Raw genomic sequence first — 14,184 nt, 5'->3', positions numbered from 1 at the left:
TGTTTAGAGTTAACTCGTTGATTCAGATGATTAGGTTCATAGCTCGTTTAGAGACCCTTTTAATGATATGCTAATTTTGTGAGATAGGAATTTTGGGTTTTCCTGAGCTGTATGCCAAAATCATCCGTATTAAGACAATAAAAGACCTGAAATATTTCAGTTAATGTGCAATGAATCTAAAATATATGAATGTTACATTTTCATTATTACATTATGGAAAATAATGAACTTTATCACAATATGCTAATATTTTGAGAAGGACTTGTATATGTCATTGCCAAGACGAATTAACGCTGTATTGGCCGCAAAAGGAGGCCCTACACCATACTAATAAATTATTGTGGTCTAAAACCAGGTGTTTCAGTTTCCAACCCCTGTATATATTGCATATATATGTGTTTGGAAATAACCTGCCTGTGGTTTGCTTGGCTCTTTGAAATGCTGCAGGTTTTGGCTTCCTTCAGACATTTAAATCCAGTCTGGAACTGTCATTCATCAACCATGGATGGATCCTCATGGAGAGGTTTTTTTTGGTCAGCTCTACATTATGGACTTACCTTCATAAGGTTTTACTACCCAGAGGGGAAGCCTGAGGTTAACCTCAACCATCAGCTTCTCTGCACTCAGAGATGGACCATCATATGGTGGGAACACAGATTACAACCTCTCAGATCAGCATTCCAGATTCAATTTAATGGAAACATGCTTGGTTGTTCACTTCACAACATCGGTTTTGTATTTGCTCAGGTGTTGGGTAGAGAAACATTACTAATAATAAGGCACTGCTGGGATTTGAACCCAAGATCTTCTGTTTACAAGACAGATGCTTTAACCAGCTAAGCTACAGTGCCTCTCAGACATGTGGTGTATCTTGGGTGGTTCGACCCATCACCCCGACCAACACTCAGGATCTGTAAAGTTACTGAGCCTCCATAAAGTGTTGTCCTTCCACCCACTGTCCATACCTGCTTATCCTTGACCTGTCTCCAGGTCACTGGGTGAGAGGGGGGCACACTCTGGACTGGTCGCCAAACAACCATGCACACACTCTTAGCTAAGGGCAATTTAGAGACACCAATTAACTGAACAGTCATGCTTTTCAACAGTGGGAGGAAGCTGGAGAACCCAGAGAGAACCCAAACATGCACTATGTGAACGGGTAAGGAGACAACAAAGGGGTTTCACATTGCAATATATTTTAACAACGATAAATGGTTCAGCAGGTTTGACTGCCTCATGGTCTGTCTGAGACAAGGTTGTTACAGAGTTGACATTTTAAACTGTCTTTAATATCTTATATTAGTGTGGCTAGCATTACTATAACAGCAGTCTCTGTACTACGTGAAGGGATTAGAGAGCCTTACCTTAACTCTGAACCTGTTCCATGATAGACTGGTTCAGTGCTCAAAAGGATAAAACAGATCAACTTTGCAGTACTCTTTCATCCTTCCTGTTGTCTGCTAGAAATTTCACTCTCTCCCTCACTGCTTTAATTAACTGCAGGCACATCTCGACATTTTTCTGTTAAACGTCTTCTTAGCTACCTGGGCTTCATTTTTAACACCTCACTTCTTCATAAAATGACAACCTGAAATCTTGGGCCTTTGGTTTGGAAACTCCCCACATCTGGACCCCAGTGAGAAGCTCTGGTCAGTAAATCATTATCCCCAGAAAAAGTCAGAAAACACACTGCTGGGATATGAACCCAGGACCTTCTGTTTACAAGACCAACAATTTGACCCAAAACACTACAGCACCTCCTTATGGCAGGGAAGAATCTTTACTCAAACCCAACAAGTGTAGAACTCCACTCGTCTGGGTTGAGGTTAGTTCAGCTTGAGCACCATAATCCCTGAAGAAAATTAGCAGGTGAGAAGCAGAGCCACTGTTAATCAACGGCCGTCTGGGTTTCTGTCAATATTTAGTTTTATTCTGTAGGTGCAGAATATTTTTTTATACAGAATCCCTGGGTGGCAAATGCCTTCAATTATTTGGCACAGAATGGGAATGAAAGCGGGCTGGAGGTGAGCGGTGTCAACACCAACATCAAATTAAATTATAGCCAGTGGTTTTGTTGTGTTTATGTAGCTGTTTCAAAGCTTTGTAAGTCTAATGTTATGGGATATTTCAACTGAAAACTGGTCAACTGGGGTCAGAACACAATACAGGCGTTGATTAGTGTAAACAGAGAATTCGACCCGGGAACAACAGAACCTGTCAGACTCCTTTAGATGCAGTTTGATAACTTCCAAACAGGCCGTCATTTGGATTTTACTGAGGGTGTCTGAAGACAGCTGCTTGACCCGAAAGGTCTGAATCATTTAGAGCCGGTCTCTGAAGCTGGTTCCCAAGGCTCACTCTGCTCCACTGTAGAACTACTACAAATATTAGAAACAATTTTCTTTTACGTCAAAATAGATCATTTTTTTATTTGGTCTTTTAAGAGTATTTTTATTCTAGTGAAACAAATTATTCTGGCTCCAATGTATTTCAGTAAAATGCATCAAAAATAATATTTTAAATAAATGAGTAATTACTTAGTAGATGATGGAGTAAATATTAGACTGTTTAAGGCAAGAGAGAAGAACGGGCATCTGAGAAATTTGCTAAGAAGACCAGGCTGCTGTGGTTTCTGATCAGTGTGGAAGAGACTCATGCCTATCCACGGCGCGGGTGTGCACCCACATGTATGGTTGGGTCGTCGTACATCTGCAGCAGGACTAATTATGCTGGCCTCTCACACTAAGGCTGCAACGTCATCACAGTGGCACCTTCTGGCACCGTTCCAAGTAAGTTCTGACGTTCTTCACATCGCGACTATTTTGCACAGCTCAAACTGCTGCTCTGGCCTCACTTAAAAGGATCTCAGCAGCAATAAAAAGCAATCCACCCTCTTCTTTTCAGTTAATACCACACCCCTATTGCGCACAGTAACTAATATCCACCAGCTAATCGTAGGGGAGGAACCCAAAGACCTCCAGTAAGTCCAAATTTCCCGGCTGTGCTGGTTGCTGGGAGACTGAGGGAATTCTGACGTTTTTCAGGCCAGTTTAAATGTGAAGCAAATTTGTCAGGTAGTCCAACATCTGTTTTACCACTGAGAAGTTTATAAAGGTCTCCACACAGAGCACTGGACAGGGTTAAAGTTGTTTAACATGCAGAAGGGAACACTCAGTTGGATCAGTAACTTTGTCATATCATCGGTTTGCTGAGGTGTTCTAATGTTCTAAGAAAAAAGGCACTGATGGATTTTGAACCCAGGATCTTCTGTTTACTAGACAGACACTTTGACCAGCTAAGCCACAGGACCTCATGAGCCTCCCAGTAGGTTCTGGACACTGATTTCTGGTTAGTATGGTCAAACCTGCGTAGGTCCAAGCACCAAAAACCAGCACCAGTCAGCTTCTATAAAGTTTTTCATGAAGCTACATGCTTTCAAACATCTTGTTTTACACTTAACTTTTTCCTACTAATTGGATCTAATGACAGATGAGCCAGCGATGGTTAGCCCTAAAAACACAAAGCGATCTGAGTGGAAAGAACCAAGACATAAAATGATTTAACCCAATCACAAACGCACCATGGTCCAATATGCACTAAAGATGGAAATAATGAGAGAGAAAACATGGTGTTCAGAACAACCATAGGCCTTCACTGCTTGGATATGCAGTTAAAACCAGATATTTACATACGCTGTAGAAAAAGACAGACCCATTCTTCCCTCACTGTCGGGCCTTAAATCAGAACGTTTTCACCTGTTTTTCGGCAGGTAGTATTTCCAACATTATGTCCATTTGCTAAAAGCCAAATGACTACAGAGAATATTTTACTTTCTACAAAATTAGAAGTTTTCTTACATTTACTCAGCATTTTGTAGCATTGACCTTTAAACTGTATTTCTCATCCTTCCACAAGCTTCTCACGTTAGTTTGCTGGAGTTTCGGCCCATTCCTTCTGACTATGTCAGAACTGGGTCAGATTTGTAGGCCGTTTTGCTCAAACCCACCTTTTCAGTTCTGTCCACAAGTGTTTTATGGGACTGAGTTCAGGAATTCTGGTGGTTGCTCCAAATCATTGCTTTAGTTGTCTTTAAGGCGTTTTAAGACTCATTTGGTGGGATTCTCAAGGCCGGGGTGTCCAGAGTGTGGCCCTGGGGCCGTGGGGCTGATTTTTTTGTGGCCCCCGACTGCAATTGATGAATAGTGCAAATGTTTGGCCCACCAACACAGGTGGTTCACACAACACAGATTTCTTTTCTAGTCCAAATTTTTATCTACAGAATAAAACACAAAGTCTTCATGCTTTAGTAAACAGGGCCAAATTTATCCAGTGATTTTTATTTAAAAGGTAAATGTGGTGCTCCTTAATCAGCTTTTAATTAATTTCATAAATGAGTTTAAATACAGCAAGTGTTTTTAAAGAAGAGTGACCAAAGCCTGTTTCTATTGCTGAGCATAGACTGTAAATTGTTTTCTATGCAGCAAATAGAAATCAATAAACTTTAAAAGCCTTTCTTTTAATGAGTTGAACTATGACCATGAAATAATTAATTTTAACCAGGCTGGTCTGACTTCAGAACCTTTCAGCCCATGTTGATCCAGGACACAGCAGCATCTTCATTAGATCTTTAGCTTTTGTTCTGAGGTAGATTCACACAAAATCCATTCCTCATTCAGCACAGAACCCGTCTGGAACCTCACACACGGAGAACATGCAAACTCTATGCAGATAGACAGGAATTGAACCCATGACCTTCTTACTGCTAGGCAACAGTGCTGCCAACTGCACCATCATGCAGGTCTAGATGATGTTAGGTCCTGTAGTGTCGTTGAGATGCACGCTGAATCCACCTCAGAGATAAACTCAAAACCAAAAGAAGGCGTTCTGGTTGGTTCAGATGAGAAAATTGTGATAATTTAAGCAAGATCAGGATCAGAGATTTTTCTATCATATTTTGTTTAAAGCTAATCTGAAGCTTCTAAGTCATCTGGCACCGCCTCTGTTTGGTTCTGACCAGAAGGTGTCAGTTATAACTCTATATATAACTCAGACTCTTTCTATTAAAGATGGTTTCCAGTTTACGACCAGCTCCTCATCCCACATAAGGCCTAGCTGTGTCTGCAGCAGTGTAGCAGTTGTAACACTCAGGTGTCAGAAGCCACAGACAAAGTGTAACAGCACCTGCAGGTCAGATGGGGTGCAGCATTCATGCTGCGGCAGCAGGGCGGCGCCGGTGAGTCGTAGTTGAACTCTGTAGTTTGATGTTGATGCTGTTTGACGTCTCGCCGCCTCTCTGCTCAGCCACAGTCAACACAGAGTACTTCACTCCCATTAACAATGAATGCTGCGTGTGTGTGTGTGTGTGTGCGTGCGTGTGTGTGTGTGTGTGTGTGTGTGTGTGTTTGTTTAAAACAGGTCAGCTTTTCCTTTCTGGAAGCGCTGCAGTGTTTCTGTTTTTATCCTCAGCTTTACTGATTCTGCTTTCCATTTAATATAAAATGTTACACTGGTCCTTACTGGTCCACACTGGTGGAGCTACAAACATCACATTAGTTTTTGTTTTTACTGCAAGCACTCTCTGAATGTTCAGGTTTGGATCCTTTAAAAGGATCTGGGCCATGCTAAAGGTGGATTTCTCTCATTTTAGTTCAGTTTTCACATTTTAATTATATATTGTCTCCTGAATGTAAAAAATATCATAACCAGGATTGCGGAATTTTCTGCATGGATGAAATCAGGATGGATGCTAGAAATGAGTGAGGTGTTGACTCCCATTCACTGAGATCATGGAGGTATGATCATCTCATCCTGGAGAAGACTCACAACTGAGTCCTATGAGAGATTTGGTTGGGGTTGCTGGAAGAATGTGGCTGTTGGGGTTACAGGGTGTCCAGTCTCTGTACAGCAAGCAGAGCATTCTCAACATGTTCTCACCATACAGTGTGGTCTCCCCAAGCACGTTGGACCAAGGCTTCCTCTTGTCTCCAATGCTGTTTGTGATGCTAATGGAAATGATCTCAAGGTATGTTGTGGACCGGAGGGTTCCTGGGTTAGAACCTCAACATCATTTGGGGTCTTCAAGCCAAGACCATCATAGTGCTCTGCAGAAGTCTGCACCTGATTGTGAAGATGTTAGGTTGAGACTCAGCCACACTGAGTCTATGGAGCTAAAATGAAGCCATAAAGTTTGTTCAAAAAATATTTTGAACGTGAAAATAAAATTCAAAGCTTTCAATTCTTTTCTATTTTTTAAAAATAAACCTTATGGCCCCAATTTAGCTCCATATATGTTCTGACCTGAGAATGAGATCCTGCAGAGTCCTGCAGGGGTTCAAGGATGGATGGATGAATGGCCCATCACAAACCTGAGCAGAGATCCTTTATCAGAATGGTTCCATTGATTTTATTGGTTGGTTAAACATAAAAAGGTCCCTTTTTCAGTCCAAAGTTCTTACAGGTGTGAAAACATCTGAGTTTGTTGTCAATATTTCTACTTTAATTTGGTCTCTAACAGCTGTGGCCACAAACACATATCAGTGTTTGTGGCTGGCATGGAGGCCAGGTAATGAATTAACTCCAGATGGATGGATGGATGGATGGATGGATGGGCTAACTGGTTGGTTTAGCATGAACACTGGAAGGCCACAAGGGTCAGCTGTGTTTCCATACAACTGCAAACTGCCAGAGGGATGAGGGGGATGGTGTGTGTGTGTACGTGTGTGTGTGTGTGTGTGTGTCTGTGTGTGTGTGTACGTGTGTGTGTGCGCGTGCGCTGAAGGAGTAAAGAAGGAACAAGAAACAGAACCATGTGACCTGAATCATGCTGATTGAAGGTCAGGCTTGGGAAAGGAGGAGAAAATGTTACAACATCTGAAGCAGCTTGTCTCAAGAAATTAAATCCTCCTCACTAAACAGACAGAAGCAGCCAATACAGAAGATAAGGTCCAAATAAATCTATTACAACAAAGGAACCGCATCTGGAGGAATAAACATAATGTTATCTGCTGCTCTAAGGCAGCCTCAGCCCTGGTCCCAGAGGGGAAGCATACCTTTCATCCTAGTTTTACCTTTCTGTTGGTTTTGGTGCTGAAGGCCTCTTAACGTGACAAGGCCAAGGCTTGTTAACTGCTAGTTCGAGGTCATGATGACTACAGCTGGCAGCTTCTCTATTATTATTATACGCAACTGATTTACATGTTTCACCACCTTGTAAGCGTCCAGAAGAAGACCTAAACTGTCCCACTCAAACTTAACCCTCCGTCCTTGAAGGTTTAAAGTGAAACATGTGAGGTCACTAATGTGCAGCTGTAGAAATAAATTTAAACCAGTTCATCTGACATTTACAGAGCCCGCGAGACAACATGGGGGGATTTTTTTTCTTTTGCGTTCCCACACAATAGTCTTTGCGTTATCTTGCAATACTTTGTGGGAGAGTTTCCACACCAGACAACTGCAAAATTGCACAAACACCTGTTTTTGAGATTTATTGAGTTTTATTTTGAAATCAGCCTTAAATAAAAGGATCTTCAATCAGGCATAAGACAGTTATTATCCACAAGCTGTCAGACTACTGAACTCTGGACAATAATACAGGACTAAACCACTATTGTGACACTTTATTAGCTTATTGCTGCTGCATGATGTGTACTTTTTTATTGCACGCCATTAGTTCTTTAGTTTTTATAGTGAGTTGAACGGTTATTCCTGTCCCAACTATTTCATAACATTGTTGACTGCGTGTTAACCTGTCTGTGACAAATAAACTATATACCAATATACCATAAACCAATGCCATATCAGTGCTGTTTGTTTTGTGAGCAGTTTGTCATGATTGCTGCTGTTTTAAAATGCACAGCTTTCTCAAGGTGATAAACAACTTTTGCGAGGGAACACAAAGGTGCTGCGTGGGGGACGCAAAAGAACCCCCCCCCCATGTCCCGTCGCGGCCTCTGTAGGGATTATATTATCCGGATTGACCTTAACTGGATGAATTTTTCTCTGTTCAGCATTCGTTTGAACTTTCTCTGATTTAATGCCATCATTTTCATTTCTTTCTGTTAATATTGCATCTTCTCTGGATTTTATTAGTATTGGAACATTGCTAGCATTGCAAACTGTGTTAATGACTCAAAGGTCAAAGCAGAGCTCTGATTGGTCCAAAGGGAGACAAAAACACATCATGTTCGCCACAGTTTCTCCTTTACCTTCAGCTTGATGCTGCTTCAGGACACGCAGGCGGCTCCACAAACCCAAACACTTATCGCCACCCTTCACTGACCCCTCTGGCAGCTGTGTGTATGTATTCCTGTTTGAAGCTTATGTGAGGCGACAGGCAGGTCTTTGGGGTCATTCTCTGGGTCGTTTGAGGACCCCGGTCGGTCCTGGCCGGACGCCCAAACTGTCTCATTGCTGGGCCAGGGAGATGAGGGGGCATTCAGAACCAGGCACGCACACACAGAAAAATCAGGAGCAACCTGTCCTGGAATGACACCCAAAAACTATTGGATCCAACAACTGTAGGCCATTCAAGGTGGGTGCCCAAACAGTTCCTGAAAGAGCTTATTGCTGCTCATCTTTACAGCAATTCTTCCCTCTCTCCATGTCTGCTGGACATTGCAGAATTAGCAGAAATTAAATGGCTGGTAAAGCCGTCAGATCCTCAAACAGTAAAAATCAGGCCGTATTGTTGTTTTATTCAGAATTTTTCCACATTTGTTGAAGACATGATGAGCGATCTGAGTGACAGAAGGTTGGAGTCATTAAACTTCATCATCCACTGTTTATCTAACAGCAACACACACATTCCTGTGGCTGGTGTGTGTGTGTGTGTGTGTGTGTATGTGTGTGTGTGTGTGTGTGTGTGTGTGAAGCAAGGGCGGTGGAGGTTTCTGCTTGGACTTTTTTTTGCCTTCGGTTGCTTCTGGAGCAGCAGCAGCAGCAGCAGACCTTATAGTTCATTCTTCTTCAACAAGCAGCACCACCTGACCCAACCTGTCGCTGCTGTCTGATTGGCTGTCTGGAGGATGCTGGAGACAAACTGACCACAGGACCACAAGGTTCCCAGGGATGAGGCTGAAGGTAAGACTGCAATCTCCAGACAGTCACATGTAGAAGTGGTCATCGGGGTTTATGCAGTCTGGATGGATGACGACGAATCAGACAGATGTGTTGTGAGTGTTTGGAAGTTGAGAATTGAAGTGGATTTAAAACCTTTTACATCTGTTGGAAGAATGAATGTGGAAGAAGTAAGTGGTCATAATGAAGATTGCTGTGTTAAACAAAAGTCTGGCATAGGCCAGCATAAACACTCTGACCTCCTGAGAGCTTTAGCTGAGAAGAATGCTAAAGTAAAAACAGAGAGAAGAACAAGTTGTCCAGATTACACCAAGATCTCCGCAGAAAAGGGACTGTGAGAAGTTATAGGGACCGAGGACGATCCAATGACCCAAAGAAGGGATCCAGCTATGTTTTGGTCTCAAATAACTTTCTCAAGACAACATAGTAAGAAATCACCTGGCATACTTTGTGGAAAGTATTATAGAAAGGTTCTGAGTAAGTCTTTGTTTTTATTTTCCCTTCAGGGTTTTCTGATAGCCCAGATCACTTGTCCTCCTGGCTCTCCAAAAGTTTCTCAGAGCTTTTACTTTAGAGTTTGACTCATTTTTAAAGGATGGTATTTTGTTTAATTTAGTAAATGGCTTCTAATGTTCAGATATTTTTTTGGTGGTTTGATTTCATCTGTAGTTAAAATCATTCATCAGGTTGTCACCCATCCAACATATCATCCTCAAAAACTGATTTATTCATCCAATGGTTACTATTATTTTCAAGATAATTAATGTTTTTAAGTTAATCACTTAAAAAGTCATAAGACAGAGACAGTGGAAGGTTTTGTTAGCATCATAAATTCAGCTAAATTAAACAGTATAAGAGATAAATGAGTAAATTATAGACTTTGTATGTGTGCAATAAGATTCAGCTGAGAATAGCAACGCGACTAACCACGTATAGAGACGCTGCTGCAAACTTAGAGCTGAGTGTTGAGCTAAATGTTCGCTTATGTCACTGCAGTTGCCTTAGGCGTTAGCCATTTCCTGGTTCTGGTTTAAGTTTAATAAAGCCAGCTAGAAATGAGTGATTTGATAAAATTACACGCTTTAAAACACACTAAAACACAGTGCTTACTGAGCTACATTAGCATTATGCTAATGTCAGAGCTAACACATAATGTATAAACCTGTAATTAGCATGTTCATGCTAACAAAACACTGGCTGATGCAAAGGCAAAGCTGATATGCTAACAATTAAAAAACTTTAATATGCTGATGCTAATGTTTACAGCTAACTATGATCTTTAGACATGCTGATATTTAATTTAATCAAAGCACATTAGTTTCTCAGACTTTAAGGTATCTTCTCACCTCATTAGCCTGAACTGGACAGTTTAAATATAATTTGGAGGGTTTGGGATTTAATTGTATTTAAAGCATATATTTTTTAGGTCTATAGCATAGTTCCGTCACAATTTAATGAGTCAGCCATTTTCTGGATGTGTTCAGACATGTAAGTGCAGATATTAAAACGTAATAATTTAGCATTACCTAAACTCAGTGATGCAGTCAAGGGAGGCAGGTGAAGCAAAGCCTCACCTGTCATCATGACAAGTAAAATACTACTAAGAGAAAATCAATTCGTCAACTTGACTGTTTTATACATTTGTTTGCTGTATGATTTCAAAATTTTTATGGTCAAAATTGCAAAATGTACGCATTGTCGATTCAAACACAGGCAAGGTGAGACAGTGAATAGCTGTGCCTCACCACCGATGGCGCTGTGTCAAACTCACTGACTGAAGCAGGTAGTTGGCGCATGCCCAGTGCTGCCTCTCCAAAATACATGCTGGGTTACACATGTACTAAACAGTCTGTCTAATATATTTAATGAATGTGTGTGACATATTTCATCTTTCTAAACAGCCATAAATGCGCAGTGAAAATGGAGAAGGTGAAGCAAAAAGTACCACGCCACACTGATAGGGGGCAGTGCTGAGCCCCATCGGCACAGACAGCTAACAGCACGTCGCTACGAACTCTTCAGCTACGCAAAGGTCAGAGGTGTTTTCACCAGTAAGTCCTGAAATCACAGTTTTTTTTAAAACATTTGGTCCCACAAAATGGAAGATTTCTTCTCAACACTGGAAACTGATTTTTCTAAACTGGATTTTAGGTCGAAACAGGAGGTTTTAGAGAGAGGAAGACCAACTCTGGAGCTGAAACATCTGCTTCTAACAAGTTAGAGAGAGGTGACCCGCTCTTTCAACGGGAGTGGTCCACCTGAAAACAGTCCACGGGTTTGACCTGGCATTGAATGGGCAGCACAGACTGAACTTTAGGGTCCACAACTGGAAGATGAGTGAGAACCGGGAGATTTAAAATGACTTGATTAATGCAACCTGCTTCCATGGACTTCATATAGAAATAAAGGTAAGATTATACACGATTTATAGTTTTAATTAAACAAAACAGACCAGCAAAAATGTAAAAATAATTATTCTAAAAATAATAATTACATTTCATCTTCCTTTATTTTTATTGCCATTGTAAGAGTATGGAGTTGATTAAAGCAGAATTAAAAGCTTTAAAACTTAACTGAATTGTTTCAATTAAGTTCATAATTGAAATAAAAGGCTAGGAATGGCAACTGATGTGGTCGTCTGCTGCTGTAGCTCATCTGCTTCAAGGTTCCACCTGCTGCTGTTTCCTTTCCATCATCTGGAACCAGTCGGCCCATTCTCCTCTGACCTCTGAGGCATCTTCCTCTCTTCTCAGACCCTCCTCTACCAACCTGAGAGAAGTTGTGGGTTAAAATCCCTGTAGATCAGCAGGTTCTGGCACCAACAACCATGCTCTGTTCAGAGTCACTTAAATCTCATTTCTTTCTCACTCCGATGCTCAGTTTGAACTTCAGCAAGTCGTCTTCATCACATCTAGATGCCTTCATGCATTAGATCGCTGCCCTGTGATTGGCTGATTTGCTGTTTGTTTAACCAAGCAGTTGTACCTAATAAAGTGGCCAGTAAGTGTTTATAAACTCATCGGTTCTTCGCATACCTGCTGGGTCTTCTGTTGACCCTCTGCTCCATGTCTCAGGTTCTGGTTCCACATCATGAATCGTGTGTTGATTGTTAGTTGATGTCTCTGGTTTAGAGAAGCAGCTGAAAGCAACATTTGGGACAGAGACATTTCTAATCTGACAAACTGACCCGTGTTCACCATCTAACACCTTCCGTCATGTGACCCAACATCTCACCTTGTGGTTGGGTCAGAAACTACCAACAGGTGAAGATGAGCTCATTTCAGGAAGTTCTCTGTATGTGACCTTAGTGAGCCTGAAGGTGTGAAGCAGCGTCATACCAGGAACACCTTAGCAGAAACAAAACAGAGAACATGAGCCCCTGACACAGAACACCTGCAGCATCCATCCACCAGAAACAGAGCTGAGGTTAGACCGTCAAAACTTTAAATTAGGAGGAAAATTTAGTGGAGGGATCAAACAGGAAAAACCGATGGACCAACTAAAACCAGTTTGAATGAAAACTAAAATGTTCTAGGTCATATGGAGGTAAAATCCCATAAACCTTTAGCAAATCTTGAAGTTAAAGATGAGCTTTATTCTTCATCTTTTATTTTTGTATCAAACAGTCTGAATAAAAGCTTAAAATTATATTGAATTTTGACTCAAGTTTGGCATTTACTTCAGGTTGGATCTATGATGAAACATAGCAGCATCACCAGCAGGTCAGACGTTGAGAGCAAAACCAGAAATTTATTTATTGATTGAGCTTCAAAGCATCACTGTGAGCGGAAAACATCAAATTCTGGACTGAAAAGGAAAAAAGCAGCCAGAGTCCCAAGAGAAACAAACTTAACTTTTATTCTAGAGTATGTTACAGATACAGGATGTTATTAATATTAAATTAGAGCATTAGATTAATAATGTTTAGTGAATTAACCCTGTTAAAATAAATCAATCAATATCTTGATTCTGTATTTATTTGTCCATCAGTGTGATTCAGCTTCTCACCTACAGTACAGACCAAAAGTTTGGATACACCTTCTCATTCAAAGAGTTTTCTTTATTTTCATGACTATGAATATTGTAGCTTCACACTGAAGGCATCAAAACTATGAATTAACACATGTGGAATTATATACTGAACAAAAAAGTGTAAAACAACTGAAAATATGTCTTATATTCTAGGTTCTTCAAAATAGCCACCTTTTGCTTTGATTACTGCTCCGCACACTCTTGGCTTTCTGTTGATGAGCTTCAAGAGGTCGTCACCTGAAATGGTTTTCACTTCACAGGTGTGTCCTGTCAGGTTTAATAAGTGGGATTTCAAGCCTTATAAATGGGGTTGGGATCATCAGTTGTGTTGTGCAGGAGGTGGATACAGTACACAGCTGATAGTCCTACTGAATAGACTGTTAGAATTTATATTATGGCAAGAAAAAAGCAGCTAAGTGAAGAAAAACGAGTGGCCATCATGACTTTAAGAAATGAAGGTCAGTCAGTCCGAACAATTGGGAAAACTTTGAAAGTGTCCCCAAGTGCAGTCGCAAAAACCATCAAGTGCTACGAAGAAACTGGCTCACATGAGGACCGCCCCAGGAAAGGAAGACCAAGAGTCACCTCTGCTGCGGACGATAAGTTCATCCGAGTCACCAGCCTCAGAAATCGCAGGTTAACAGCAGCTCAGATTAGAGAACAGGTCAATGCCACACAGAGTTCTAGCAGCAGACACATCTCTAGAACAACTGTTAAGAGGAGACTGTGTGAATCAGGCCTTCATGGTAAAATAGCTGCTAGGAAACCACTGCTGAGGACAGGCAACAAGCAGAAGAGACTTGTTTGGGCTAAAGAACACAAGGAATGGACATTAGACCAGTAGAAATCTGTGCTTTGGTCTGATGAGTCCAAGTATGAGATCTTTGGTTCCAACCACCGTGTCTTTGTGCGGTGCAGAAGAGATGAACGGATGGACTCTACATGCCTGGTTCCCACCGTGAAGCATGGAGGAGGAGGTGTGATGGTGTGGGGGTGCTTTGCTGGTGACACTGTTGGGGATTTATTCAAAATTGAAGGCATACTGAACCAGCATGGCTACCACAGCATCTTGCAGCG

The 14,184-nt window shown here is 41.3% G+C and overlaps 1 long non-coding RNA gene and 1 other non-coding gene across 2 annotated transcripts; one reads left to right on the top strand and one right to left on the bottom strand.

The window, feature by feature from the left end:
• Positions 1–777: 777 nt before the first annotated feature.
• On the bottom strand, positions 778–851 carry trnat-ugu. Its single transcript has one exon. It is a non-coding gene; the product is annotated as a tRNA-Thr (tRNA).
• A 10,041-nt stretch (positions 852–10,892) lies between these two features.
• LOC124858922 lies at positions 10,893–13,061 on the top strand. Its single transcript, XR_007035970.1, has 3 exons — positions 10,893–11,126; positions 11,227–11,483; positions 11,726–13,061. It is a non-coding gene; the product is annotated as an uncharacterized LOC124858922 (long non-coding RNA).
• The last annotated feature ends 1,123 nt before the right edge of the window (positions 13,062–14,184 follow it).

The sequence above is a fragment of the Girardinichthys multiradiatus genome, chromosome 22, assembly GCF_021462225.1.
Source record: "Girardinichthys multiradiatus isolate DD_20200921_A chromosome 22, DD_fGirMul_XY1, whole genome shotgun sequence".
NCBI classification, from domain to species: domain Eukaryota; kingdom Metazoa; phylum Chordata; class Actinopteri; order Cyprinodontiformes; family Goodeidae; genus Girardinichthys; species Girardinichthys multiradiatus.
The sequence above is the reverse complement of the archived record's forward strand: the minus strand, read 5'-3'. Positions and strand labels throughout refer to the sequence as shown.